This window comes from Rhinopithecus roxellana, chromosome 7 (assembly GCF_007565055.1).
Source record: "Rhinopithecus roxellana isolate Shanxi Qingling chromosome 7, ASM756505v1, whole genome shotgun sequence".
Classification (NCBI taxonomy): Eukaryota; Metazoa; Chordata; class Mammalia; order Primates; family Cercopithecidae; genus Rhinopithecus; species Rhinopithecus roxellana.
The window spans coordinates 11,191,372-11,219,356 of record NC_044555.1 but is presented as its reverse complement, the minus strand read 5'-3'; the positions used below and the strand labels follow the sequence as shown (position 1 = coordinate 11,219,356).

Sequence of the window (27,985 nt, the reverse complement as noted above, 5' to 3'; positions counted from 1 at the left end):
AGCATTACTGAGACAACTGCTTAAGCTCAGAGCATTCCACATGGCAGAGCAAGCCATGATCTGGCCTCTGCGGAATGATATCTGAAAGGAAGAGAGTGATGTGTGTGAGTTCAAGGTGGACTGTCAGCATAATGGCATAGATACACTATCAAGTAAAGTGTGCCAAAGATCCATTCCAATAAAAGCATTCACTATTGCCTCGATACACCTCAATGCAAACATCCATGCCTCTTAGTATCAGTAGCAGAGGTAGAATTTCCTTTCTACTTTTCCCACTTTTGTTTAAGACACAGTAATTCCATGTCTTTAGGCCTGGATTTGATTCCTTCCTCTTCTTCAACTCTCACATTCAATAAAGTATATTGGAAATTCCTGATTTAAAATACTTTGACTTGTGCTCCCTCTCTTGTGGCCAAAATTCCACTTAGATTGCCTAATAACTGTGCTGATATTAACACTGAAGCCCAGATACCTCCTTACTCTATCAGTTGCAATCACTGACAAGCCTGTCTGCAACTACAGTGACTCAGCTAACTACTATAGAAATGGGAGAGCAAGAGATCAGGGAAGAAGACATTGTCTTGGAAACTGCCTCTCTCCAAATATGTATATATATATAAAATTGCAAATAACAATTCAAGCAGAAATCTCTAATTATGAATTCAGTCCAAAGATTCTTGAACAATGAATTGCTCCAAGGCATTGTCATTCCCAGTTTCACTGAATTAATATTTAAGTATTCTGAGTTGATATAGCTCATACGGAATATTTATCTGGAAGAAACATAAGCAGCTTTTTCACACTAATTAATTTTATATGTTTAATAATCATCTGTAAATGAATATAGATGTTTTATTTAATTTTCATTTTTTTATTATCAATTTTGATATTTGATTGTGTTAAATGGGTTTCTAGGAATTTTATGTCAAAATATTACTTAGTCCTTCAGGAAATAAGCATCTGAGTTAAGGATTGACTTGAAATCATTGTCAAAGAAATGACTGAGGCTTAAATTAGGAGACACCTCTAGTGTAAAGAAGCCTGGAAAGAGCCAGGAGTTCTGGATTCTAGTTCCTTCTGTGAGGCTAAAAACTGTGTGATCCTGGCCATGTTCCTCAACAGTTTTGGGCCTCAATTTTTCTAAGCATGAAATGAGCATTTAGATTGTATTATTTTTAAAGTTCAGGTGGAGTTTTTCTCTTTTCTACATTCCTCAGTACTTATTTATTACATGCATTAGCATTCAATTTATTGCTGTCTCTAAGTGCTTAAACTTCCCAACTAGAATATAAATTCCCTGAGGCAGAAGATTTGTACTTCCAGAACACCCTCAGTGTTTAGCAGTATTGGACGTATAGTATGTATGGCATGCAGTCACCCAAGATAAGTAAATTTAACTGGGTTGGCTTAACTACACAACTACTGCTTCTCTAGTTTTGTCCTCAGCTTTGCACTGTAAAACAAAACAAAACAAAACAAAACAAGACAAAACAACAACAAAAAAACACCTTCCTGTGTTTTAGTTCAAGCTATTGTGATCAAACCCCAAATATATTCATGTATACCCTATCCACAAAGCTAATTTACAAACTGGAATCTCAGTTTATTCTTTTAACATGACCATTGTAAGTTCCAAGGGAACATTTTTTGCTAATTATAGCATACAATGGGATGTTTCCTTAAAATGGTTGGCACAACAGGATATCTGAATATCAGAGAGCAGCACTAAGCAATAGGGGCTGCTAGAGCAACAGGAAAGAACTTAAAAAAAATTGTTTTGCTGAGAGACGGTAGTTATCAGAGAACATATCAAAATTATTTTTCCTCTATGGAAATCAAAGAAATGTAAGATGAAAAAAGAATAGTATATCCTGTTTTAGCTGGTTTTGCTAAGTGTAGATCAAGACATACACAGCAGAATTCAGTAGAACTTAGACTCTTTGACAGTTGAGAATAACAATGAATTTGACAATGTTTTCTAGACCAAGTATATATTTTTGTACTAATGAATAAATTTTCCAAATCATATTATGCAATAATTTAAAAACAATTGCCCTGATTATTTGCAAACATGGTCATATTCACCTCGGCACATGCCCATTTGAGGGATATTCCCTAATTTAAAAAGAGAAAAAAGCCAAACAAATGTAATTTGAATTGACTATAAAAATATCTAGAGAGAAACAGCAGCTACATTAATATCAATTCTAAATTTAGAACAAACTAAACATTTAATCCAGATTTCATTAGTGGTGAGTGGCTTTTAATCTGAATATTACTTTTGGGTATCTATATCATAAATATCTTCAGGAACATTTAATCAGTGCCTCAAGTCCAAAAAGATCAAGCTGCTTTCCTTCTTTTTTGTGAAAAACTGCACTACAAAACAGTATATAGAAAATTTGGTGTAGTTTCCAATAGTGTGAAAGACTTTAAAGATAAAACTAAGGGGACAAAGAGTCTTTTAAAAACAGTATCACCATTCTGGACAGTCAAGAAAAAAAGGCAGTGTTTTTTATGTATGCAAGACAAGGGTAAGAAAAGAACCTTTTCAAAACAGTAGGACCTTACCTGGGAGCAAAGGAAAGCATATAATATTAGATAGGAACTTTTGCTCATGCTAACACTTTTCAATCGGTTTCTGTGGGAGCACAGAAGCTTTCTTCTTCCATTTGCCTGTCTCTACAGTCTCTTTCCAACACAACTCATTTTCTAGCAAATTTCAGCTGAATTTTCTTCCATACCTGAAATAATTAAAGACACTGACATTATAACTTAATATATGGTAACTAAAGACATGGATATTGACATTGGCAAATCCTGCAGTGATTCTGCTCTACGTTGATTTAAGCAATAAATTGTGGCTCCCATGATGACCTTCATTACTCCATCATGTTATTCCATAAGATCCATGCAACTCAGAATGATGGAATGAAGAGAAGAAGGGATAGGAAAAAATACATTGCAATACTAGGTATTTTTGCTTTGTTCGCCATCAGCCTTAGTGCTGTCACTAGTGTTTAATTAAGAATAATAAGAGAAACATTCTTAAGTCTGCATTACTCTCACTTAGTAAGAGTGCTCATAATAATAACCTAAAAAGTTTACTCTGTAAAAGATGTTATGCTACTACATTGGTCTCTTCTCAACAATATTTTCTTTCTACCTCATGAAATACTATGAAGGATGTATGGTCAAATTTCACCTTGTTTAATGGGAATCTTCCTCATATCATCAGATTCCTTTCTAAATCCTCTTTAAGGTGCATATGCTTCCATTACATATCAGGAAACAGCTGCTAATTCTAGCTCAAAGGAATCCATTTAGAGTTATGTGAAAACAAAATGTATGAAGATTAAGTTTCCTCTGTATTAAATCTTGAGTGAACAAAAGCAAATATACTCTATTTTGCTAACACTCGCCATCCCTAAGTTCCAGACTCCCAAAGAAGAGATAGAGAATTTTAGGAGGAAACACACCATCACACACTTTTAATCCTAAATGTTGGCACAGTATGTGGAGAACAAGGAGAATGTGTATCCAAAACCTCTAGCCCCTGGGCCATCTGTTTCCCTGCATGAGAGGGCAAGGGCCCCACCAGATGGAGTACAGCAGCCACATACCACTGCAATCAGGACACAAGGCTCTGTTACAGTGAGTGCCCCCATTTTAACTGAAGCACAGTGGCAGCTTGCATTCAATCGTTTAGGAAGAGATGTGGATCCAGGGAAGGAGGGAGTCAATCACTTTTACATATTTTAGGTGCTCATGCTAACAGTAAATTCAAGTAATTTAAAGCATTCATATTTTACCTACAGGCAAGCATGCCTAACATCTGCTGTTACTGGGTAATCTCAAAAAAAAAGCTTCTTAGCAAAAATTGGCATTCCATATGTATGTTTAACTCTTACAAATACACAATTACACATACATTTTAAACATTTCATTAACAATTATAATGATCAGGAATTCTAAAATAACCTCAAGAAATTAGTCACAGGGGAAAAAAAAACAGAGGTTTTAGACAGGGGCAAACTATCCTTTTTTTTTTTTTTTTTTTCCAAGAAAAATAGACAGATTTATTTCTTGTTTTCCAGGGTCCCAGAATGGTTTTATAGGCTTTTGATGTTATTGTGTTTGCTGGAACCACGACAATATTCAATAATAATAATGGTGGTATTATCATCCTTGTACAGTTCCCGATTTAAATGAACTTGGTTCTAGAGATTCACTCTTTTTTTTTTTTTTTTTTTTTTTTTTTTTTTTAATTTGGGATTTCTCTCTTTTATTTATTTATTTATTTTTTAATTATACTTTAAGTTCTAGGGTACATGTGCATAACGTGCAGGTTTGTTACATATGTATACTTGTGCCATGTTGGTGTGCTGCACCCATCAACTCGTCAGCACCCATCAATTCATCATTTATATAAGGTATAACTCCCAATGCAATCCCTCCCCCCTCCCCCCTCCACATGATAGGCCCCAGTGTGTGATGTTCCCCTTCCCGAGTCCAAGTGATCTCATTGTTCAGTTCCCACCTATGAGTGAGAACATGCGGTGTTTGCTTTTCTCTTCTTGTGATAGTTTGCTAAAAATGATGGTTTTCAGCTGCATCCATGTCCCTACAAAGGACACAAACTCATCCTTTTTTATGGCTGCATAGTATTCCATGGTGTATATGCACCACATTTTCTTAATCCAGTCTGTCACAGAGGGACATTTGGGTTGATTCCAAGTCTTTGCTATTGTGAATAGTGCCGCAATTAACATACGTGTGCATGTGTCTTTATAGCAGCATGATTTATAATCCTTTGGGTATATACCCAGTAGTGGGATGGCTGGGTCATATGGTACATCTAGTTCTTGATCCTGGAGAAATCGCCATACTGTTTTCCATAATGGTTGAACTAGTTTACAATCCCACCAACAGTGTAAAAGTGTTCCTATTTCTCCACATCCTCTCCAACAGCTGTTGTTTTCTGACTTTTTAATGATTGCCATTCTAACTGGTGTGAGATGGTATCTCATTGTGGTTTTGATTTGCATTTCTCTGATGGCGAGTGATGATGAGCATTTTTTCATGTGTCTGTTGGCTGTATGAATGTCTTCTTTTGAGAAATGTCTGTTCATATACTTTGCCCACTTTTTGATGGGGTTGTTTGTTTTTTCTTGTATATTTGTTTGAGTTCTTTGTAGGTTCTGGATACTAGCCCTTTGTCAGATGAGTAGATTGCAAAAATTTTCTCCCATTCTGTAGGTTGCCCGTTCACTCTGATGGTAGTTTCTTTTGCTGTGCAGAAGCTCTTTAGTTTAATCAGATCCCATTTGTCAACTTTGGCTTTTGCTGCCGTTGCTTTTGGTGTTTTAGACATGAAGTCCTTGCCCATGCCTATGTCCTGAATGGTACTACCTAGGTTTTCTTCTAGGGTTTTTATGGTATTAGGTCTAACATTTAAGTCTCTAATCCATCTTGAATTAATCTTCGTAAAAGGAGTAAGGAAAGCATCCAGTTTCAGCTTTCTACTTATGGCTAGCCAATTTTCCCAGCACCATTCATGAAATAGGGAATCCTTTCCCCATTTCTTGTTTCTCTCAGGTTTGTCAAGGATCAGATGGCTGTAGATGTGTGGTATTATTTCTGAGGACTCTGTTCTGTTCCATTGGTCTATATCTCTGTTTTGGTACCAGTACCATGCTGTTTTGGTTACTGTAGCCTTGTAGTATAGTTTGAAGTCAGGTAGCGTGACGCCTCCAGCTTTGTCCTTTTGACTTAGGATTGACTTGGCAATGCGGGCTCTTTTTTGGTTCCATATGAACTTTAAAGCAGTTTTTTCCAATTCTGTGAAGAAACTCATTGGTAGCTTGATGGGGATGGCATTGAATCTATAAATAACCTTGGGCAGTATGGCCATTTTCATGATATTGATTCTTCCTATCTATCAGCATGGTATGTTCTTCCATTTGTTTGTGTCCTCTTTTATTTCACTGAGCAGTGGTTTGTAGTTCTCCTTGAAGAGGTCCTTGACATCCCTTGTAAGTTGGATTCCTAGGTATTTTATTCTCTTTGAAGCAATTGTGAATGGAAGTTCATTCATGATTTGGCGCTCTGTTTGTCTGTTACTGGTGTATAAGAATGCTTGTGATTTTTGCACATTGATTTTGTATCCTGAGACTTTGCTGAAGTTCCTTATCAGCTTTCGGAGATTTTGGGCTGAGACAATGGGGTTTTCTAAATATACAATCATGTCATCTGCAAACAGGGACAATTTGACTTCTTCTTTTCCTAACTGAATACCCTTGATTTCTTTCTCTTGCCTGATTGCCCTAGCCAGATCTTCCAACACTATGTTGAATAGGAGTGATGAGAGAGGGCATCCCTGTCTTGTGCCAGATTTCAAAGGGAATTTTTCCAGTTTTTGCCCATTCAGTATGATATTGGCTGTGGGTTTGTCATAAAGAGCTCTTATTATTTTGAGGTACGTTCCATCAATACCGAATTTATTGAGCGTTTTTAGCATGAAGGGCTGTTGAATTTTGTCAAAAGCCTTTTCTGCATCTATTGAGATAATCATGTGGTTCTTGTCTTTGGTTCTGTTTATATGCTGGATTACGTTTATTGATTTGCGAATGTTGAACCAGCCTTGCATCCCAGGGATGAAGCCAACTTGATCATGGTGGATAAGCTTTTTGATGTGCTGCTGAATCCGCTTTGCCAGTATTTTATTGAGGATTTTTGCATCGATGTTCATCAGGGATATTGGTCTAAAATTCTCTTTTTTTGTTGTGTCTCTGCCAGGCTTTGGTATCAGGATGATGTTGGCCTCATAAAATGAGTTAGGGAGGATTCCCTCTTTTTCTATTGATTGGAATAGTTTCAGAAGGAATGGTACCAGCTCCTCCTTGTACCTCTGGTAGAATTCAGCTGTGAATCCATCTGGTCCTGGACTTTTTTTGGTTGGTAGGCTATTGATTATTGCCTCAATTTCAGAGCCTGCTATTGGTCTATTCAGGGATTCAACTTCTTCCTGGTTTAGTCTTGGGAGAGTGTAAGTGTTGAGGAAATTATCCATTTCTTCTAGATTTTCTAGTCTATTTGGGTAGAAGTTTTTATAGTATTCTCTGATGGTAGTTTGTATTTCTGTGGGGTCAGAGGTGATATCCCCTTTATCATTTTTTACTGCATCTATTTCATTCTTCTCTCTCTTCTTCTTTATTAATCTTGTAATAAAGATAGAGTGGTCTATCAATTTTCTTGATCTTTTAAAAAAACCAGCTCCTGGATTCATTGATTTTTGGAGGGTTTTTTGTGTCCCTGTCTGCTTCAGTTCTGCTTTGATCTTAATTATTTCTTGCCTTCTCCTAGCTTTTGAATGTGTTTGCTCTTGCTTCTCAAGTTCTCTTAATTGTGATGTTAGAGAGTCAATTTTAGATCTTTCCTGCTTTCCCTTGTGGGCATTTAGTGCTATAAATTTTCCCTCTACATGATGCTTTAAATGTGTCCCAGAAATTCTGGTATGTTGTATCTTTGTTCTCATTGGTTTCAAATAACATCTTCATTTCTACCTTCATTTCATTATGTACCCAGTAGTCATTCAGGAGCAGGTTGTTCAGTTTCCCTGTAGTTGAGCGGCTTTGATTGAGTTTCTTAGTCCTGAGTTCTAGTTTGATTGCACTGTGGTCTGAGAGACAGTTTGTTATAATTTCTGTTCTTTTACATTTGCTGAGGAGTGCTTTACTTCCAATTATGTGGTCAATTTTGGAGTAAGTGCGATGTGGTGCTGAGAAGAATGTATATTCTGTTGATTTGGGGTGGACAGTTCTGTAGATGTCTATTAGGCCCACTTGTTGCAGAGTTGAGTTCCATTCTGGGATATCCTTGTTAACTTTCTGTCTCATTGATCTGTCTAATGTGGACAGTGGGGTGTTGAAGTCTCCCATTATTATTGTATGGGAGTCTAAGTCTCTTTGAAAGTCTCTAAGGACTTGCTTAATGAATCTGGGTGCTCCTGTATTGGGTGCATATATATTTAGGATAGTTAGGTCTTCCTGTTGAATTGATCCCTTTACCATTATGTAATGGCCTTCTTTGTCTCTTTTGATCTTTGATGGTTTAAAATCTGTTTTATCAGAGACTAGTATTGCAACCCCTGCTTTTTTTTGTTCTCCATTTGCTTGGTAGATCTTCCTCCATCCCTTTATATTGAGCTATGTGTGTCTCTGCATGTGAGATAGGTCTCCTGAATACAGCAAACTGATGGGTCTTGACTCTTTATCCAGTTTGCCAGTCTGTCTCTTTCAATTGGACCTTTTAGTCTATTTACATTTAAGGTTAATATTGTTATGTGTGAACTTGATCCTGCCATTATGATATTAACTGGTTATTTTGCTCATTAGTTGATGCAGTTTCTTCCTATCCTCGATGGTCTTTACATTTTGGCATGTTTTTGCAATGGCTGGTACCGGTTTTTCCTTTCCATGTTTAGGGCTTCCTTCAGGGTCTCTTGTAAGGCAGGCCTGGTGGTGACAAAATCTCTAAGCATTTGCTTATCTGTAAAGGATTTTATTTCTCCTTCACTTATGAAACTTAATTTCGCTGGATATGAAATTCTGGTTTAAAAATTCTTTTCTGTAAGAATGTTGAATATTGTCCCCTACTCTCTTCTGACTTGGAGAGTTTCTGCCGAGAAACCTGCTGTTAGTCTGATGGCTTCCCTTTGTGGGTAATCCGACCTTTCTCTCTGGCTGCCCTTAAGATTTTTTCCTTCATTTCAACTTTGGTGAATTTTACAATTATGTGTCTTGGAGTTGCTCTTCTCGAGGAGTATCTTTGTGGCGTTCTCTGTATTTCCTGAATTTGAATGTTGGCCTGCCTTACTCTGTTGGGGAAGTTCTCCTGGATGATATCCTGAAGAGTGTTTTCCAACTTGGTTCCATTTTCCCCCTCACTTTCAGGCACCCCAATCAGATGTAGATTTGGTCTTTTTACATAATCCCATACTTCTTGAAGGCTTTGTTCATTTCTTTTTCCTCTTTTTTCTTTAGACTTCTCGTCTCACTTCATTTCATTCATTTGATCCTCAATCATTGATACTCTTCCTTCCAGTTGATCAAGTCAGTTACTGAAGCTTGTGCATTTGTCATGTATTTCTCCTGTCATTGTTTTTATCTCTGTCAGTTCGTTTATGGCCTTCTCTGCATTGATTATTCTAGTTATCCATTCTTCTATTCTTTTTTCAAGATTTTTAGTTTCTTTGCACTCTGTGTGTAATTCCTCCTTTAGCTCTGAGAAGTTTGATGGACTGAAGCCTTCTTCTCTCAACTTGTCAGAGTCATTCTCCATCCAGCTTTGATCCATTGCTGGCAACAAGCTGCGTTCCTTTGGAGGGGGAGATGCGCTCTTATTTTTTGAATTTCCAGCTTTCTGCCCTGCTTTTTCCCCATCTTTGTCATTTTATCTGCCTTTGGTCTTTGATGATGGTGACGGACTGGTTGGGTTTTGGTGTGGGTATTCTTCCTTTTTGTTAGTTTTCCTTCTAACTGTCAGGACACTCAGCTGTAGGTCTGTTGGAGATTTCTTGAGGTCCACTCCAGACCCTGTTTGCCTGGGTATCAGCAGCAGAGGCTGCAGAAGATAGAATATTGCTGAACAGTGAGTATACCTGTCTGATTCTTGCTTTGGAAGCTTCGTCTCAGGGTCGTACCCTGCCATGTGAGGTGTGCGGTGTCAGTCTTCCCCTAGTGGGGGATGTCTCCCAGTTGGGCTACTCAGGGGTTAGGGACCCACTTGAGCAGGCAGTCTGTCTGTTCTCAGATCTCATCCTATGTGTTGGGAGATCCACTGCTCTCTTTAAAGCTGTCAGACAGGGTCGTTTGCATCTGCAGAAGTTTCTGCTGCTTTTTGTTGTTGTTGTTTAGCTGTGCCCTGTCCCCAGACGTGCAGTCTACAGAGACAGGCAGGCCTCCTTGAGCTGCTGTGGGTTCCACCCAGTTCGAGCTTCCCAGCGGCTCTGCTTACCTACTTAAGCCTCGCAATGGCTGCCGCCCCTCCCCTATCCTCGCTGCTACCTTGCCATCAGATAGCAGACTGCTGTGCTAGCAATGAGGGAGGCTCCGTGGACGTGGGACCCTCCTGGCCAGGTGTGGGATATAATCTCCTGGTGTGCCATTTGCTAAGATCCTTGGTAAAGCGCAGTATTGGGGTAGGAGCTACCCAATTTTCCAGGTGTTGTGTGTCTCAGTTCCCCTGGCTAAGAAAAGGGATTCCCTTCCTCCTTGTGCTTCCCAGGTGAGGCAATGCCTCGCCCTGCTTCAGCTCTCACTGGTCGGGCTGCAGCAGCTGACCAGCACTGATTGTCTGACACTCCCTAGTGAGTTGAACCCAGTACCTCAGTTGAAAATGCAGAAATCACCAGTCTTTTGTGTCACTCGTACTGGGAGCTGGAGACTGGAGCTTTTCCTATTTGGCCATGTTGCCACAAACATATATTTTTTAAAAATCTCAACATCACAGATCATTAGAGAAATGCAAATCAAAACCACAATGAGATACCATCTCACCTCAGTGAGAATGGTGTTTATTGAAAAGCCAAGAAACAACAATTGCTGGTGAGGTTGCAGAGAAATAGGAATGCTTTTCATTGTTCGTGGGGATGTAAATTAATTCAATCATTGTGGAAGATGGTGTGGCAATTCCTCAAAGATCTATAACTGGAAATACTATTTGACCCAGCAATCCCATTACTGGGTACATACCCAAAGGAATATAAATCATTCTATTGCATAGATATATGCCCATGTATGCTCATTGCAGCACTATTCACAATATCAAAGACATGGAATCAATTCAAATGCCCATCAATGATAGACTGGATAAAGAAAATGTGGTACATACACATCATGGAATAGTATGTTATGCAGCCATTATAAGGAACAAGAACATGTCCTTTGCAGGGACATGGTTGGAGCTGGAAGCCATTATCCTCTGCATACTAACGCCGGAACAGAATATCAAATACCACATGTTCTTACTTATAAGTGGGAGCTGAACAAGGAGAACACATGGATACAGGGAGGGGAACAACACACACTGAAGCCTGCCAGAGGGTGGGGTGGGGCAGGAAGTCCATTCGGAAAAATAGCTAATGCATGCTGGACTTAATACCTAGGTGATGGATTGATACATGCTGTAAACCACCATGGCACATGTTTTACCTATGTACCAAACCTGCACATCCTGTACATGTACCCCAGAATTAAAAACAAAAATAAAACATTAATCCACCACAATTAGGTAGGCTTTATCCCCGGAATGCATGATTGGATGAACATATGTAAATCCATAAATGTGGTTCACAGCACATACAGAACTAAAAACAAAAACAACATGATTATCTCAATAGATACAGAAAAAGATTTCAATAAAATCCAACATCCTTCATGTTAAAAACCCTCAATAATAAACAAAAAAAGGCATTGAAGAAAAATGTTTCAAAATAATAAGAGCCATCTATGAAAAACTCACAGTCAAAGTCATAATGAATGGGCAAAAGCTGGAAACATTCCCCTTGAGAACTAGAAAAAGGCAAGGATGCCCTCTCTCACCAGTCATACTTAACACAGTACTGGAAGTCCTAGGCAGAGCAATCAGTCAAGAGAAAGAAATAGAAGGCATCCAAATAGGAATAGAGGGAGTCAAACTAACCCTGTTAGCAAACACTATGATTCTATTCCTAGAAATCTTTATAGTCTGTGGCCCAACGCTCCTTGATCTGATACACAAGGTTAGCAAAGTTTCACGGTACAAAAACAATGTGCAAAAATTAGTAGAATTCCTACACATCGACAACATCTAAGCAGACAGCCAAATCAAGAATGTAATTCCATTCACAATAGCCACAAAAAGAATAAAATATCTAGAAATTCCACTAACCAAGGTGGCAAAAGACTTCTACAATGAGAATTACAAAACACTACTCAAAGAAATAAGAGATGTCAAAAAAAAAAAAAAAAAAGGAAAAACATTCCATGCTCATGGAAAGGAATAATCAATATTGTCAAAATGGCCATACTGTCCAAACCAATTTACAGAGTCAATGTTTTCACTGTCAAACTACCAATGACATTGTTCACAGAATTAAATCAAAGTATTTTAAAATACATATGGAACAACAACAACAAAAAAGAGCTTGAATGCCAAGGCAATCCTAAGCAAAAAGAACAAGGCTGGCGGCATCACATTACCTGACTTCAAAGTATACTACAAGGCTACAGTAATGAAAACATCATGGCATTGGTACAAAAACCGACACATAGATCAATGGAACAGAATAGAGAGCCCCAAAATATTGCCATGCGCCTACAATTATCTGATCTTTGAGAAAATACACAAGCATGACAAATGTGGAAAGGACTCCATATTCAATAAATGTTGCTGGGAAAACTGTGTAGCCACATGCAGAAGATTTAAACTGGACTCCTTAACTCAAGATGGATTAAAAACCTAAATGTATAGCCAAATAGTAGAAAAACTATGAAAGATAACCTAGGAAGTACCATTCTGGACATTCTCAACATAGCACCTAGCAAAGCCTTTATGACAAAGGCACCAAAAGCAATTGTAACAAAAACAAAAAATGTTAAGATACCTAACTAAGTTAAAGAGTTTGTGCACAGCAAAATAAACTATCAACATAGTAAATAACCTACAGAATAGGAGAAAATATTTGCAAAGTATACTTTCCAGCATCTATATCCAGCATCTATAACAACATACAGCATCTATAAGAAACTTAAACAAATTTGCAAAAAAACAAACAACTTTAATAAACTGGGTAAAGTACATGAACAGACACTTTACAAAAGAAGATATTCATGTGGCTAACAAGCTATGGAAAAAATGCTCAATATCACTAATCATTAGGAAAATGCAAATCAAAACCACAAATAGACACCAGTCAGAATGGCTATCATTATATGTCAAAAAATAGAAGATGCTGGTAAGGTTGTGGATAAAAGGGAACACTTATCCACTCCGCTACTGGGAATATAAACTAGTTCAGCTAGTGTGGAAAGCAGTTTGGCAATTTCTCAAAGAACTTAAAACAGAATCAGCATTTGACCCAGCAATCACCATTATTGGGTATATTTCCCCCAAAAGTATAATTCACTCTACCAGAAAGACACATGCATGCATATGTTCACTGCAGCACTATTCACAATGGCAAAGACATGGAATCAACCTAAATTCCCATTAGTAGTAGACTGGATAAAGAAAATGTGGTATATGTACACCACGGAATACTATGCAGCCATATAAAAGAATGAGATCATATCCTTTGCAGGAACATGGATGGATCTGAAGGCTGTTTTCCTAAGCAAGGTACCACAGGAACAAGAAACCAAATATCACATGCTCTCACTTATAAGTAGGAGCTAATCACTGAGTAGATATGTATACAAAGAAGGGAACAATAGACACTGGGGCCTACTTGTGGGTGGAGGGTGAGAAGAGGGTAAGGATTGAAACACTACCTATTGGGTACCATGTTTATTATCTGGGTGACAAAATAATTTGTACATCTAACCCCTGAGACATGCAATTTACTTGTATAGCAAACCTGCACATGTGCTCTCAAACCTAAAGTAAAATTTAAAAATACGTTCTTCTTTCTCATAAATGCATGATGAAGAATGTTCAGATGAAGAAAATTCTACATTTTCCCAAAAGGGAAGGCCATATATATGTTCAGAAAATCTGTGGGTGGATTAGCCAAGATTAAACCAGATTAACAATGTGAATCTGGTGAGTAGTATCCCATGATAAGCATATTCATTGATGACTGGGATAACCTGTTAAGAATATTCTTTGTATTATTCCTTTTGGCTTTTCTGTAAATTTGAAATACTTCAAAACGAAACAAATTTAAAAAACAAGGTCCCTGCTCTTAACATTGTGTTTCTTGAGTAATTATTCTTTTTCTCAAACTCCATTAAATAGATATTAATACACAGGAATAGTTGTAGTTCAGAGATAAATAGGAGATAAAAACATCCGTATATTTTGAAAAATGGTTGAATTATCATATCAATTTTACTGATCTGAATAATGATTATTACTAATTACTCAATAATTATGATATCATGTTAAACCAGTCTATGAAATTTATAGTCAAAATTCATTTGATTTGTGTTTTCCTAATATACAGTTCATTTTGAAATAATACATTGTAAAATTATCTGGAATGATTTTTATTATTAATATATATTCATGTATATTAAGGCATACGTACTTACAAGATTGAGTATGTTTCAAAATTATTATAATGTGGCAAAATCATTGCAGTATATATTGTGTTAATATTCCCAATTATTTGTTACCTCTCCCCATAAGAGGATTATAGTTTCTTGCCCTGTGGATGTCAAGCTTGATATTGACATATGTCATGTTTATGTTTTAAGAGGCATTGCATGAGTCCATCATTCTTCTTTTCATTCTACAAATAGCTTGTCTCAGATTGGGGGGCTCCTCCAAACTAGATCCTGGAACAAAAATGATATAGGGAACACCTCCAGAGCTAACAAGTAATGTGTAAAAGAAGCAAATCTTTGTTGTAGTAAGTCACTGAGCTGTTAGGGCTGTTTGTTCTCAAAGCACAAAATAACAAAAACTAATAATACCATAATACTAATCATAGTAACACCTGTTTTAGAATATATTTAGAAACTATACATTACATTCATGTTGAGAACTGAAAGAAATTCCAGACTGTTCAAGTTTAGATTTAAAATTAAAATTCTCTGCTTGATGTATGGGACCTGAGGGGGATTGTAAACTCACATTTCAGGTTCAGATCACTAGGAAAAGACTTGTTACCAAACTACACTTTTTAAAAATTATACTTTAAGTTCTGGGATACATGTACAGATACATGTGCAGATCCAGGTTTGTTACATAGCTATGCATGTGCCATGGTGGTTTGTTGCACCCATAAACCTGTCACCTACATTAGGTATTTTTCCTAATGCTATACCTTCCCTAGCCCTCAACTCCCTGACAGACCCCGTGTGTGATGTTTCCTTCCCTGAGTCCATGCGTTCCCATTGTTAAACTCCCACTTATGAGTGAGAATATGCAGTGTGTGGTCTTCTGTTTCGGTATTAGCTTGCTGACAATGATGGTTTCCAGCTTCATCAATTTCCCTGCAAAGGACATGAACTCATCCTTTTTAATGTCTGTATAGTATGCCATGGTGTATATGTGCCACATTTTCTTCATCCAGTCTATCATTGATGGGCATTTGGGTTGATTCCAAGTCTTTGCTATTGTGAATAGTGCTTCAATAGACATACATATGCATGTGTCTTTATAGGAGAATGATATATAATCCTTTGGTTATATACCCAGTAACGCGATTGCTAGGTCAAATGGTATTTCTGGTTCTAGATCCTTGAGGAATCACCACACTGTCTTCCACAGTGGTTGAACTAATTTACACTCCCACCAACAGTGTAAAAGTGTTTCTATTTCTCCACATACTCTCCAGCATCTGTTTTTTCCTGACTTTTTAATGATCGCCATTCTAAATGGCGTGAGAGACTATCTCATTGTGGTTTTGATTTGCATTTCTCTGATGACCAGTGATGATGAGCTTTTTTTTCATATGTTTATTGGCTGCATAAATGTCTTCTTTTGAGAAGTATCTGTTCTTATCTTTTGCCCACTTTTTGATGGGGTTGTTTTTTTCTTGTAAATTTGTTTAAGTTCCTTGTAGATTCTGTATGTTAGCCCTTTGTCAGATGGATAGATTGCAAAACTTTTCTGCCAGTCTGTAGGTTGCCTGTTCACTATGATAATATCTTCTGTGCAGAAGCTCTTTAGTTTAATTACATCCCATTTGTCAATTCTGGGTTTTGATGCCATTGCTTTTGGTGTTTTAGTCATGAAGTATTTGCCCATGCTATGTCCTGAATGGTATTGCCTAGGTTTTCTGGGGTTTTCATGGTTTTAGGTCTTACGTTTAATTCTTTAATCCTTCTTGAGTTTATTTTTGTATAAGGTGTAAGGAAGGTGTCCAGTTTCAGTTTTCTGCATATGGCTAGCCAGTTTTCCCAACACCATTCATTAAATTGAGAACCCTTTCTCCATTGCTTTTGTCAGGTTTGTCAAAGATCAGATAGTTGCAGATGACTGACATTATTTCTGAGGCCTCTGTTATTTTCCATTCATCTATGTATCTGTTTTGGTACAAGTACTATGCTGTTTTGGTTACTGTAGCCTTGTAGTATATTTTGAAGTCAAGTAGTGTGATGCCTCCAGCTTTGTTCTTTTTGTTTGAGATTGTCTTGTCTATACGGGCTCCTCTTTTGGTTTCCTATGAAATTTAAAGTAGGTTTTTCTAATTCTGTGAAGAAAGGCATTGGTAGCTTGATGGGGATAGCATCGAATCTATAAATTACTTTGAGCAGTATGGCCATTTTCATGATATTGATTTCTCCTATCCATGAGTATGCAATGTTTTTCCATTTGTTTGTGTCCTCTCTTATTTCCTTGAGCAGTGGTTTGTAGTTCTCCTTTAAGAGGTCCTTCACATCCCTTCTAAATTGTATTCCTAGATATTTTATTCTCTTTGTAGCAATTGTGAATGAGAGTTCACTCATAATTTGTCTCTCTGTTTATCTATTATTGGTGTATAGGAATGCTTGTGATTTTTGTACATTGATTTTGTATCCTGAGAATTTGCTGAAGTTGCTTATCAGCTTAAGGAGATTTGGGCTGAGACGATGGGGTTTTCTAAATATACAATCATGTCATCTGCAAACAGAGGCAATTTGACTTCCTCTCTTCCTATTTGAATACCCTTTATTTCTTTCTCTTGCCTGATTGCCCTGGCCAGAACTTCCAATACTATGTTGAATAGGTGAGAGAGGGGATCCTTGTCTAGTACCAGTTTTCAAAGGGAATGCTTCCAGCTTTTGCCCATTCACTATGATATTGGCTGTGGGTTTGATATAAATAGCTGTTTTATTTTGAGATACATTCCATGAATACCTACTTTATCGAGAGTTTTTAGCATGAAGGATGTTAATATTTCTTGAAGGCCTGTTCTGCATCTGTTGAAATAATCATGTGGTTATTGTCATTTGTTCTGTTTATGTGATTAAGTTTATTGATTTGCATATGTTGAACCAGCCTTGTGTCCTAGGGATGAAGCCAACCTGATCGTGGTGGATAAGCTTTTTGATGTGCTTCTAGATTCAGTTTGCCAGTATTTTATTAAGAATTTCGCATCGATGTTCATCAGGGATATTGGCCTGAAATTTTCTTTTTTTGTTGTGTCTCTGCTAGGTTTTGGTATCAGGATGATGCTGGCCTCATAAAATGAGATTGTGAGCAGTCCCTCTTTTTCTATTGCCTGGAATAGTTTCAGAAGGAATGGTACCAGCTCCTCTTTGTACCTCTGCTAGAATTCACCTGTAATTCCATCTGGTCCTGGGTTGTTTTTTGGGTGGTAGGCTATTAATTACTGCCTGAATTTCAGAACTTGATTTGGTCTATTCAGGGATTCGACTTCTTCCTGGTTTAGTGTTGGTAGGGTGTAGGTACACAGGAATTTATCAATTTCTTCTAGATTTTCTAGTTTATTTGCATAGAGGTGTTTAGAGTATTCTCTGATGGTACAAACTACACTTTTGAGGTATATGCTTATGAGGTATGTGGGAGTTATCAACTTGAGAGAAACAGAATAGAGGGAGCTCAAATTTCACAATGAATTATTTGAAAAGGCTTTTAAAAATCTATTCTGTGGGACATATGTAACTTATAAATTGTCCTAATTCCCTATAACTGGAAATGATTTTTTTTTTCCACTTTAATGTGAAAGACTCTAATTTTTTTTTTTTTTTTTTTTTTTTTTTTTTTTTTTTTTTTTTTTTTGAGACGGAGTCTCGATCAAGACCATCCTGGCTAACACGGTGAAACCCCGTCTCTACTAAAAATACAAAAAAATACAAAAAAAATAAAAATAAAAATAAAAAAAAATAACCTAGCCGGGCAAGGTGGCGGGCGCCTGTAGTCCCAGCTACTCCGGAGGCTGAGGCAGGAGAAGACTCTAATTCTCTAATTTTTATGACATCTTTTATCAAATCTTACTTTGAGACAAATGGATTTAAAAGGTTACTATGATAGCAATATGTTGCTATGTTAATAGTATGCTTGGACCATTATGAACAGGCCTAATAGCTATGAAGACTGACAACAATGTGCTGGCTACAAGGACTTCACAATTTGTAAAGGTAGCCTGGACAAAAACACAGTTTCACACTTTATTCTTTCATTGTTAAGTTTCATGGTACATGCCTATAATAAGACGCTAAAAGAACAAATCTTACTTAGAAGGAAATTTAGTGAGTACATTTACATACTCTTAAAAAATGTCTTGCCCAACTTTGAAAAATTGTGTTTTAAATACAAAATAATACATACTATAAAAATCAAATCATACCTAGATATACGAGGGGAAAATGTGAAAGCCTCATTTCAACTTCCTCTGATATGAATCCTATCCCTCAAAGGCAATCACTTTTAAACGTTTGGAACATATTTATCTCTGTCTGCAAATACACACAAATAAATAAGCTTTTTCCTACTTGAGTGCTATCATTTGGTTCTATGATTTGCTTTCTTTACTAGTCAATATAACAGACATCTTTCCATGTCACTACACTACTACTACTCCTCCCTCATTCTCTTGCAACATTGTATAGTATTGCAGTGGGAATACCTCAACAATGTATTTGACCATTTCCGATTGATGGGCACTTAGGCTATGTCAAACATTTTAGCTTCTACCAACCATGCTACAGTGAACATTCTTATACATTATCAATGTAGAATATTATAAAAATATCCCTAAAAAAGGATGAGTTCATGTCCTTTGTAGGGACATGGATGCAGCTGGAAACCATCATTCTCAGCAAACTATCACACGAACAGAAAACCAAACACCGCATGTTCTCACTCATAGGTGGGAATTGAACAATGAGATCACCTGGACACACGAAGGGGAACATCACACACTGGGGCCTATTGTGGGGAGGGGGGAGGGGGAGGGATAGCATTAGGAGATATTCCTAATGTAAATGAAGAGATAATGGGTGCAGCACACCAACATGGCACATGTATACCTATGTAACAAACCTGCACGTTGTGCACATGTACCCTAGAACTTAAAGTATAATAAAAAAAAAAAATCTATCTCCTATAAGTAATGACTATTAAATCCTCAATGAGGTCCAGATAATTTGGTTTCCTTGCTTGAAAGGGACAAATATGCAGAGATGCCTTCACGAGCACTATTAAGTAGCATATTTATGATGATGATGATGGTAATGAGGATGATAATGGTAACTAATATTTACTGAATACCCACGTCTGGCACTTTGCATTTATAAACTTATTTACTTGTCACAAAAAAGCCTGTGAGGATGGCACTGCCATATTTCCTAAATTCTAAGATTCACATCTTTTGAGATTTTTGGATTGGGGTGCTGAATTGGTAAGTATAATGCAAATATTCCAAAATTCGGAAAAAAAAATCTAAAACCCAAACACTTCTTGTCCCAATCATTTCAGATAAGGGATATTCAGCCTCTAGTTACTGGTTGTGGCAGCATACAGTATTGCTCTCATTTCATAAATGAGGAAACTGAGATTCAGAGAACTTAAGTGCTCTATTCAACATCAGACATTTAGTAAATGACAATAATGGGACACTCACCCAGGGAATCTGACTTGAGTTTGTACTTTTAACTCCTTTTCCTGAAGTGCATGAAGTTATAGTAAGAAGGTAGAAAAAATGTTGAGTACCAATCCCCCATGCATACACCACACACATCAAAATGTAACACTGATTATAAATACCTAGATGATTTACAGATGGTGTTTAGTTTTATTCTTCTGCAATTTTCCAGTTTTCTATACTGAATAGTTTTTTTTTAACATATTGTAGGAAGTCTTGAACTCATACAAAACTAGAGACAATAATATTCATGAACTCCCCCATATACCCATTACTGAGCTTCAACAATTATTAATTCATCTATTCCTGGACCCATTAGCCAACACTTATTATTTCCAAGCAAATTCCATGCTTCAATTACACCATATGTAAATATTTCTGAATTAATCTCTAAAGACAATGATTTTAAAAACCATGATCCTATTACCTCAGGTAAAAATTAATAATTATTTAATATCATAACATATCCAGTGTTCAGATATTCCCAATTGTCTCATGTTTTAATCTTTCAATATTGAGAAAATTTGTCTTAGGTGAAAATTACAAAAAATTTGTAAAAAAAGTACAGAACTTTCTTGAATACTCTTTTCTGCTTCTCCTAATATTACCTGTAGGATCATAATTTAAACTACTACTTAAATCAGGAAATTAAAATTGAAACAGTACTATTAACTGATCAACAGATCTTATCAGAATTTCAGCAGTTTTCCCACTGATTTTCTTTCCATGGTTCAATTGCAAACCGGGATCCCATATTGCTTTCAGTTGTCATACCTCCTTAGTCTCCTCCAGTCAATGACAGCCCCTCAGTCTTTCTATATCTTTCATGACCTTGATACTCTAAAGTAGTATGGTATGCCAAGTAGTTATTTTCACAATGTCTTTGTAAAAATAAATAAACAGTGGTGTTGCCTCATGAGTTAATTTTGGCAAGAACACCACGGAGGTGATGTTATTTCCTTCTCAGTGCATAGTATCAGAAGGCACACAAGGTTCACATGTCTTTTATTGGTGACTGGTGACGATGACTTTAATAATTTGGTTTAAAGTGGTTTCTGCCAGGTTTCTCCATTGTAAAGTTACTATATTTTCCTTGCAATTAATACGCATCTTGTGGGGAGACAGTCTGAGACTACACAGACATCCTATGTCTCATCTTTGCACGCACTAATTTTAGCATCCATCGATGATTCTTGTCTGTAAAAAATGTTGCTGTGGTTTGTGCTTAATGGTAGCTATTTCCATCACTTTTGTACATTTTTTTTTTTTTTTTTTTTTTTTTTTTTTTTTTTTTTTTTTTTGAGACGGAATCTCGCTCTGTCACTCAGGCTGGAGTGCAGTGGCGCGATCTTGGCTCACTGCAAGCTCTGCCTCCCGGGTTCATGCCATTCTCCTGCCTCAGCCTCCCAAGTAGCTGGGACTACAGGTGCCCGCCGCCACACCCGGCTAATTTTTTGCATTTTTATTAGAGACGGGGTTTCACCGTGTTAGCCAGGATGGTCTCGATCTCCTGACCTCGTGATCCACCCACCTCGGCCTCCCAAAGTGCTGGGATTACAGGCGTGAGCCACCACACCCGGCCACTTTTGTACATTTTAATTGAAATTCATCTGCAAGAAGAGCTGTTTCCCAAATCTTAACTTTATTATTCATTTATTTATTTATATGACTATAGATTTATGGGTATCTATTGTATTATATTATAATCCAAGACTATTACTATTTACTTTTTTGTTCAGATTATCACAGATTTGTTGACTGGGAGATCCTTCAAGCTTTGTCCGTGTCTTTTCAATATGCCCCCATCATTTATTGATCCTTCCTCACGTTTTGGCAACATAAGATGTTTCTGGCTACTCTTGTTTTGTTCCCTACCCCAGGCTTGAAATCAACTGTGACTCCAAAAAGCCCTAATTATTTTTATTGAAAAAAAAATTTAGAAATCACAATCCAGGCATTAAGTATGATCACAGCTAATGTTTTGTCATTGTTTCTAGGTCCTCTCAGTTAACAAAGCTAGGAAATATATGTATGTATACACCCACACAAATATCCACATCTACATTTATTTCTATATCTATCCTTATGTGTGCACGTATGTATACTAATATATACATATTTACATATTGATAATGTTCTTACATTTATATTTATATATACATATATACAACATATACATATATACACACAGTTATACTGATATCTCTGATTCTAATTCACATAGTTCATTTCAGCCTTCTCCCTTTCCCTTGTTTGTAACTCCTTTTACGAAACCTCTTGTTACTCACAACATTTGTGAGTATATACCCATTAAGTAATTATAAAATTGTTAACACACACCATTGTAAAAAACAACTTTCTTCACTAGAGTACAACTGCTGTGTACATTTATTTTTGTCTTTAGCCTTACAGTATGCATTTTTAATAGTACTTTCCATAGTTACTTTGGTTAGCTTACTTTTTTTCTTCCCCACTCCCTTCAGTGTGGTTATATTACTCATTTGTAATATAGCTAGGTTCACCTGTAATGAATTGCATTGAACTTTTGTTTCTTGCAAAATCATGGTTAATTTTAATTATTTGTTTATTTTTGGAGGGTATGTGAAGCAGTCTCATGGCTCTAAGTGTTACGGCTACACAAAAAAGTATATTCACAGAACTGTTGCTCCCCCCTCATTTCTACCATCCCCTTCTCATTCTCTCATTCTTTGCATCCCATACACACTAACTACTGGTAGCCTCTCATTAAGTCTCTGGCTTCCTGCATTTCTTTTGCATAATTAAGCAGATATATGTGTATATTTTACACCTCCTTCATCACATGAAGGGTAACATATTACAGATATTCTTTTGCCTTTAACACTTTTAATTTATGATATGTTCCAGAAATCACTCTGTATTAGCTCATAATGATCTTCCATTTTCTTTTTTACAGTTTCATGCTGCCACACTGTATGAATGTGTCACAGTGTATATGGGTATTTATGTTGTTTTCAACATTTTGCAAATATAAATAATGTTGCATATTCACTGTGCATATTCACTTTTGTATTGTATTGTTGAAAGTGTATCTACAGGGAAAACTTCTAGAAATGGGATTGGTAAGCCAAACGATAAAGCCGTATCATTTGTTAGGTATAGATAGGATACATATAAAAATAAATGTAGATGTGGTTATTTGCGTGGGTGTATACATGCATATATTTCCTAGTTTTGTTCTCTGAGAGGACCTAGAAGCAATGCTTTCAAAAGCATTATACTAGCTTGCATTGGTACCAGCAATGTTTTATCTGTCTTTAACAATATGCTTGCTTAAATCAGGATCCTGATAAGCTCTATACATTGCAAGTGGTTGATATGTTTCTTAATTCTTTTTTAATCTGTAGGTGTTCTGGACTACTCCAATCCCTGTCTGTCTTTTTTTATTTAAATGTATTTGTTTTAAAAACCCATATCTGCATTGTAGAGTTTCCCACAGGCTGGATTTTTCTGACTGCATTCAATGATGTCATTTGTCATGTAATTCTGTGCTTTGCATTTCCCATAAATTATTAAATTTAGAGGCTTGATCAGATTTGAGTGAACTTTTCTGGCAAAAATATTTCATAGAAGGTATTGTGTACCTTACTAAAAGGCACCTTGTGACTGGCAACCTAAAAATTTTTTAAATAGTTTATTATGTACCTTAAAGATATATTTTTAAGATGAGGAAAAAATGAAGAAAAACATTTCGTATGTGTGCCACCACATATACGCTACTTCAGAAATAATTTATTATTATATTTCGTCTGGTAATAAAATTGACATATATTCATCTCAAAAAATGGTGAGTAGAACAGTAGATGCTGCTAGACAACAATTAGGATGGCTTCCTGACTCATAAGGAGTACCTAATGGTTATGTCTACGTTATCTAACTTGCCTTCACAGCCACCTGTGACTCAAGCTAGGCAATCAGAATCTCTTCACTGGAAATTTAAAACTTGGAGACACAAAGAGAGAAATCATGTTAATAGCAGCACTTTAGAAAGAAAATACAGAAAATTATTGTTGCTAACATCCTTAAACAAAGAAGGGCCCTATTCCTGCTTGGGTATTCACTCCTTTGATTCTGAGAGCTAATTAGAACTTCCTCTACCTGACACCAAATCTGCCACTACCTTGATCTTGGACTTCCCAACCTCCAGAACTGTGAAAAATAAATTTCTGTTCCTTATAAGTCATTCAGTTTGTGGTATTTAATTATAGCAGCCCAAACAAACTAAGACATCAACAAAACAGAATCTTAGCAACTACAATGATACCAATCATTGATCAGAGGTGAAATAATTTACCCAAGATGCTATGGGATAGTAATGGGAATCAGATCACCTAACACCCACTAAAAGACTGTACACAATAGTTCCTTCATTATCTTAGTTCTGTGGTACCTTGTAATTTTGGAAATATATCTTCTCTGATGCTAACATGGAAGGTAAAGTAAGGGCTCAGAAAACTAAACAATATATGTAGTAAACTAGATCAGCTTCTTCTAATACCACAACTCACTGCACAAAACAATAAAGCCCATAAATAACATCATTGGGTACAGGCTATTTCTTGCCTGTACTTTCTCAAAAAGATCTCTATGCTAGCTATTGAACAGATAGTTGCACTCCCAGGTCTATTGCAGCACTATTTATAATACCAAAGATATGTAATCAACCTAGGTGCTCATCAGTGGATGAATGGATATAGAAAATATGGCATATATACACAATGAAATATTATTGAACCACAAAAAATAATAGAATCCTGTCATTTACAATAGCATATCTGGAACTGGAGGAAATTATGCTAAGTGAAATAAGCTAGGCAAACAGAGACAAATGTCACATGTTCTCACTCATATATGGAAACTAAAATATTCACCTTATGGAGGTAATGAATAGAATGGTGGTTACCAGAGGCTGGGAATTTTAGTTGGGTAGAGGGAATAAAGACAGGTGGTTAACGGGAACAAAAATACAGTTAGATAGAAGGAAGATCTAGTCTAGTGTTCAGTAGTGCAATTGGGCCAGTATAGTTAACAACAATTTATTGTACATTTCAAAATAAGCAGAAGAATAGATTGGAACGCTCCTAATACAAAGAAATAATAGTTGATTGAGGTGATGGGTATCCCAGTTACCCAGATTTGATCATTATTCAATTCATGTTTGTATCAAAATATCACATTTACCTCATAAACACATACAACTATTATGTATACATAAAATTAAAAAATTAAAAATATGTATGCTAGTTATGCTTTTCAGTTTAGGCCAAAGTCATCTCTTTTATGACAGGAAGATGGGAAATGAGTACAATCGTTGAAAGTTAATTTATTTCAAACTCTTTACACACCTTCTTCATTCATGCCTCACAATATCCTGAGAATTAGGTAGCCATTATTCCCATTTTACAACTGATAAAATAGAAGTATTGCTAGGTCTGGCATGGTGGCTCACACCTGTCATACAGCAATTTAGGAGGCCGAGGCAGGTGTATCACTTGAGCTCAGAATTTTGAGACCAGCCTTGGCAACATGGTGAAACCCCGTCTCTACAAAAACATACAAAAATTAGTCAGGCATGGTGGCAGGTGCCTGTAGTCCCAGCTACTCAGGAGGCTGAGGTGAGAGGACTGCTTCAGTCCAGGAGGCAGAGGTTGAAGTGAGCAGAGATTGTGCCACTGCACTTCAGCCTGGGTGACAGAGTGAGACGTTGTCTCAAAAAAAAGTGAAATAACTTTTCCAAAGTAATCCATCAAATAATTCATAGAGCAAGGAAATGCATTACAATGTCCATTAACATAAATACATGTACTAAAAACTGAAATAACCGAAGTGGTCATTCATAAAATGGAAAAATAAATTGTGGTAGAGGTATACATTAGAAACAATACAGTACGGAAAATAAATTAACTGTTAATAAAAGTTATCAACATAAAGCTCACAACCATATTTTGACTAAAAACAAGTTTAGAAGAATATATGCAGTATACCATTTATATTAGACTTTAAAGGAAGTAAAATGATACTTACTATGTATTTCTGAGATATAAATGTACATGTGGTAAAAAATTAAAAAATTATTCATAGAAAAAATAAACACCAAATTCATGATTGGAGTAATGGAATTAAGGAAGGTTACACAGAAGATCTCAGCTGTATTGATCAAATTTTTACTTGTTAAACTGAGCTAAGGCTACAATGGTATTGGTTGAATTTTTCTTTACAATCTTGTGTATTGCTTAATAAGTAATACCTTAAAAAAGAAAGTAAATGGTATTTGGAGTATAAAAATTAATGTTGAAATAAATGTACATGGATCTTTAAGAAAAAAGAAAGAGAGAAAGTTGGGGAAGGACGTTGAGAAGGAAAGCAGAAGAGGGGAGGAAAAACAAATGCTACATTTCCACTACCCAGAGATTTTCATTGCTAGTTGTTTTGTTCATAATTTCTTACAGTATTTTTTCTGTTCACATAGAAGTACGTATTCACATATATTGTAAAGAAACATTTGATAATATTATGATTACTACTAGAAAACCTATTTTGTAACTTATTTCGCAGGCACCAAATCAGTGCCATTTAAAAGGGCTGTATTCTATCCAATCATATTGTTATACCACAATTTATTTTACCAGTTCACTATTGATGGGCACTTAGATTATTTCCAAAGTGTGTTATTACAAATAATGCTGCAATTAACACATTACATATGTATGTGCATGCCTGTGTGTATTTTCAGTGTTGAAAAAAATTTCCCAAGGGTAGAATTTCTAGGTCAAAGACTAAGAAGTTTTCAAGTTTGTTACATATGCCAAATAGCCCAACAATAAATGATTATACTAATTTACACACTTAACAATACTGTAATTGAGTGCCAGTGTCCCCAAACTCTGCACAACACAGGGCATAAACAATCTTTTTATTCCCTTGTCAATCATAATCTGCTATTCCATTTTTTCATGTGCATTTATTAGTGAAGCTGTCACTTTTTAAACGTTTACTCACCATACTTGGAAAACGTCTTCTGATTTTTTGCCATTTGGTTAACGTTTTTGAAGTTTTAATTATTATGGATATATAATAGTTGTACATATTTATGGGGTACATGTGATATTTTGATTATAACATACAACGTGTAATAATCAAATCACAGTAGTTGGTATATCCATCACCTCAAGCATTTATCATTTCTTTGTGTTAGAATCATCTCAATTCCGGTTTTTAGTTATTTTGAAATATATAATAAATTATTGTTAACTATAGTCGTCCTGTTATGCTACCAAACACGAAATCACAAATACCAGGAAAGTTAACAGAGAACTGGATCAGGAGCCAAAATGTTTACATTCGAATTAAGGCTCTGGAGGAATAAAAATGCATAACCAGGAAAAGAAAGAACAAGAATAATGGGGACATAGAGGGTGAGAGAGAAGGAGAAAAACGAGAAGAAAAAGCCATGTAAGGAAACGGAATTTGCGCCTCAGGGTCCCCCTCCCCCTCTGTCCTGTTCCAGACACCTATTCTCATGCCCGCACTCCCACTCCTGCACCCCTGGCGTCCTGCTAGCTGGTCTGGCTTCCTTCCCTCTGGAAAAAGGCAAATTATACAATAAAGGGAGGATGAGTCCTAGCTCATCCCCACTTCTTGTCTCCTGCCAGGTATTCAAATACAACTTACCACGCAGTCACCACCATCCAACTGCATGTCACTCTCCACTTCGCCAGGTCTGACCTCTTGGCCACAAGATCTAAGCTTTCCGGATGCCCCAGCCAGTTCAGGCTGCCGGTCTCTTGTCCTTAAGCCTTTGCCGAGGCAGTCCGCTTACCTGATGCCAGCACACCAGGCTCCCCACCACCCACTGGAAGCACAGGCCCCAGCTCAGGTCAGGTTCTGGCACCTAGAGACCTCAGGTTCTCACGTGACTTAGTTTCCCAGGCAATAGCGCTTTCCTCCCGGATGTAGCAGTCAGCTGAAAAGGAGAGAGTGCTTCTTAAAGTTAACCCTCAAACCACCATGGTCAGTGAATGCAGAATAAGCCCGCTGAGAGTTTCATCTATTTCTATGACATTATGCAGGAAATTATGAAGAAAAGGGATGAAAAAAACTGAAGACTTTTCACCACCAACAACACACAGATCTGTATTATTAGGATTC

At 36.6% G+C, this 27,985-nt stretch overlaps 1 long non-coding RNA gene across 1 annotated transcript in view; it reads right to left on the bottom strand.

Moving 5' to 3' along the window:
* Positions 1-27,771, bottom strand: part of LOC104661854 — a 101,210-nt gene extending 73,439 nt beyond the window's left edge. The window contains exon 1 of the long non-coding RNA XR_004058462.1: positions 27,509-27,771. This is a non-coding gene — a long non-coding RNA (uncharacterized LOC104661854). The remainder of the gene's footprint in view (positions 1-27,508) is intronic.
* Positions 27,772-27,985: the final 214 nt, after the last annotated feature.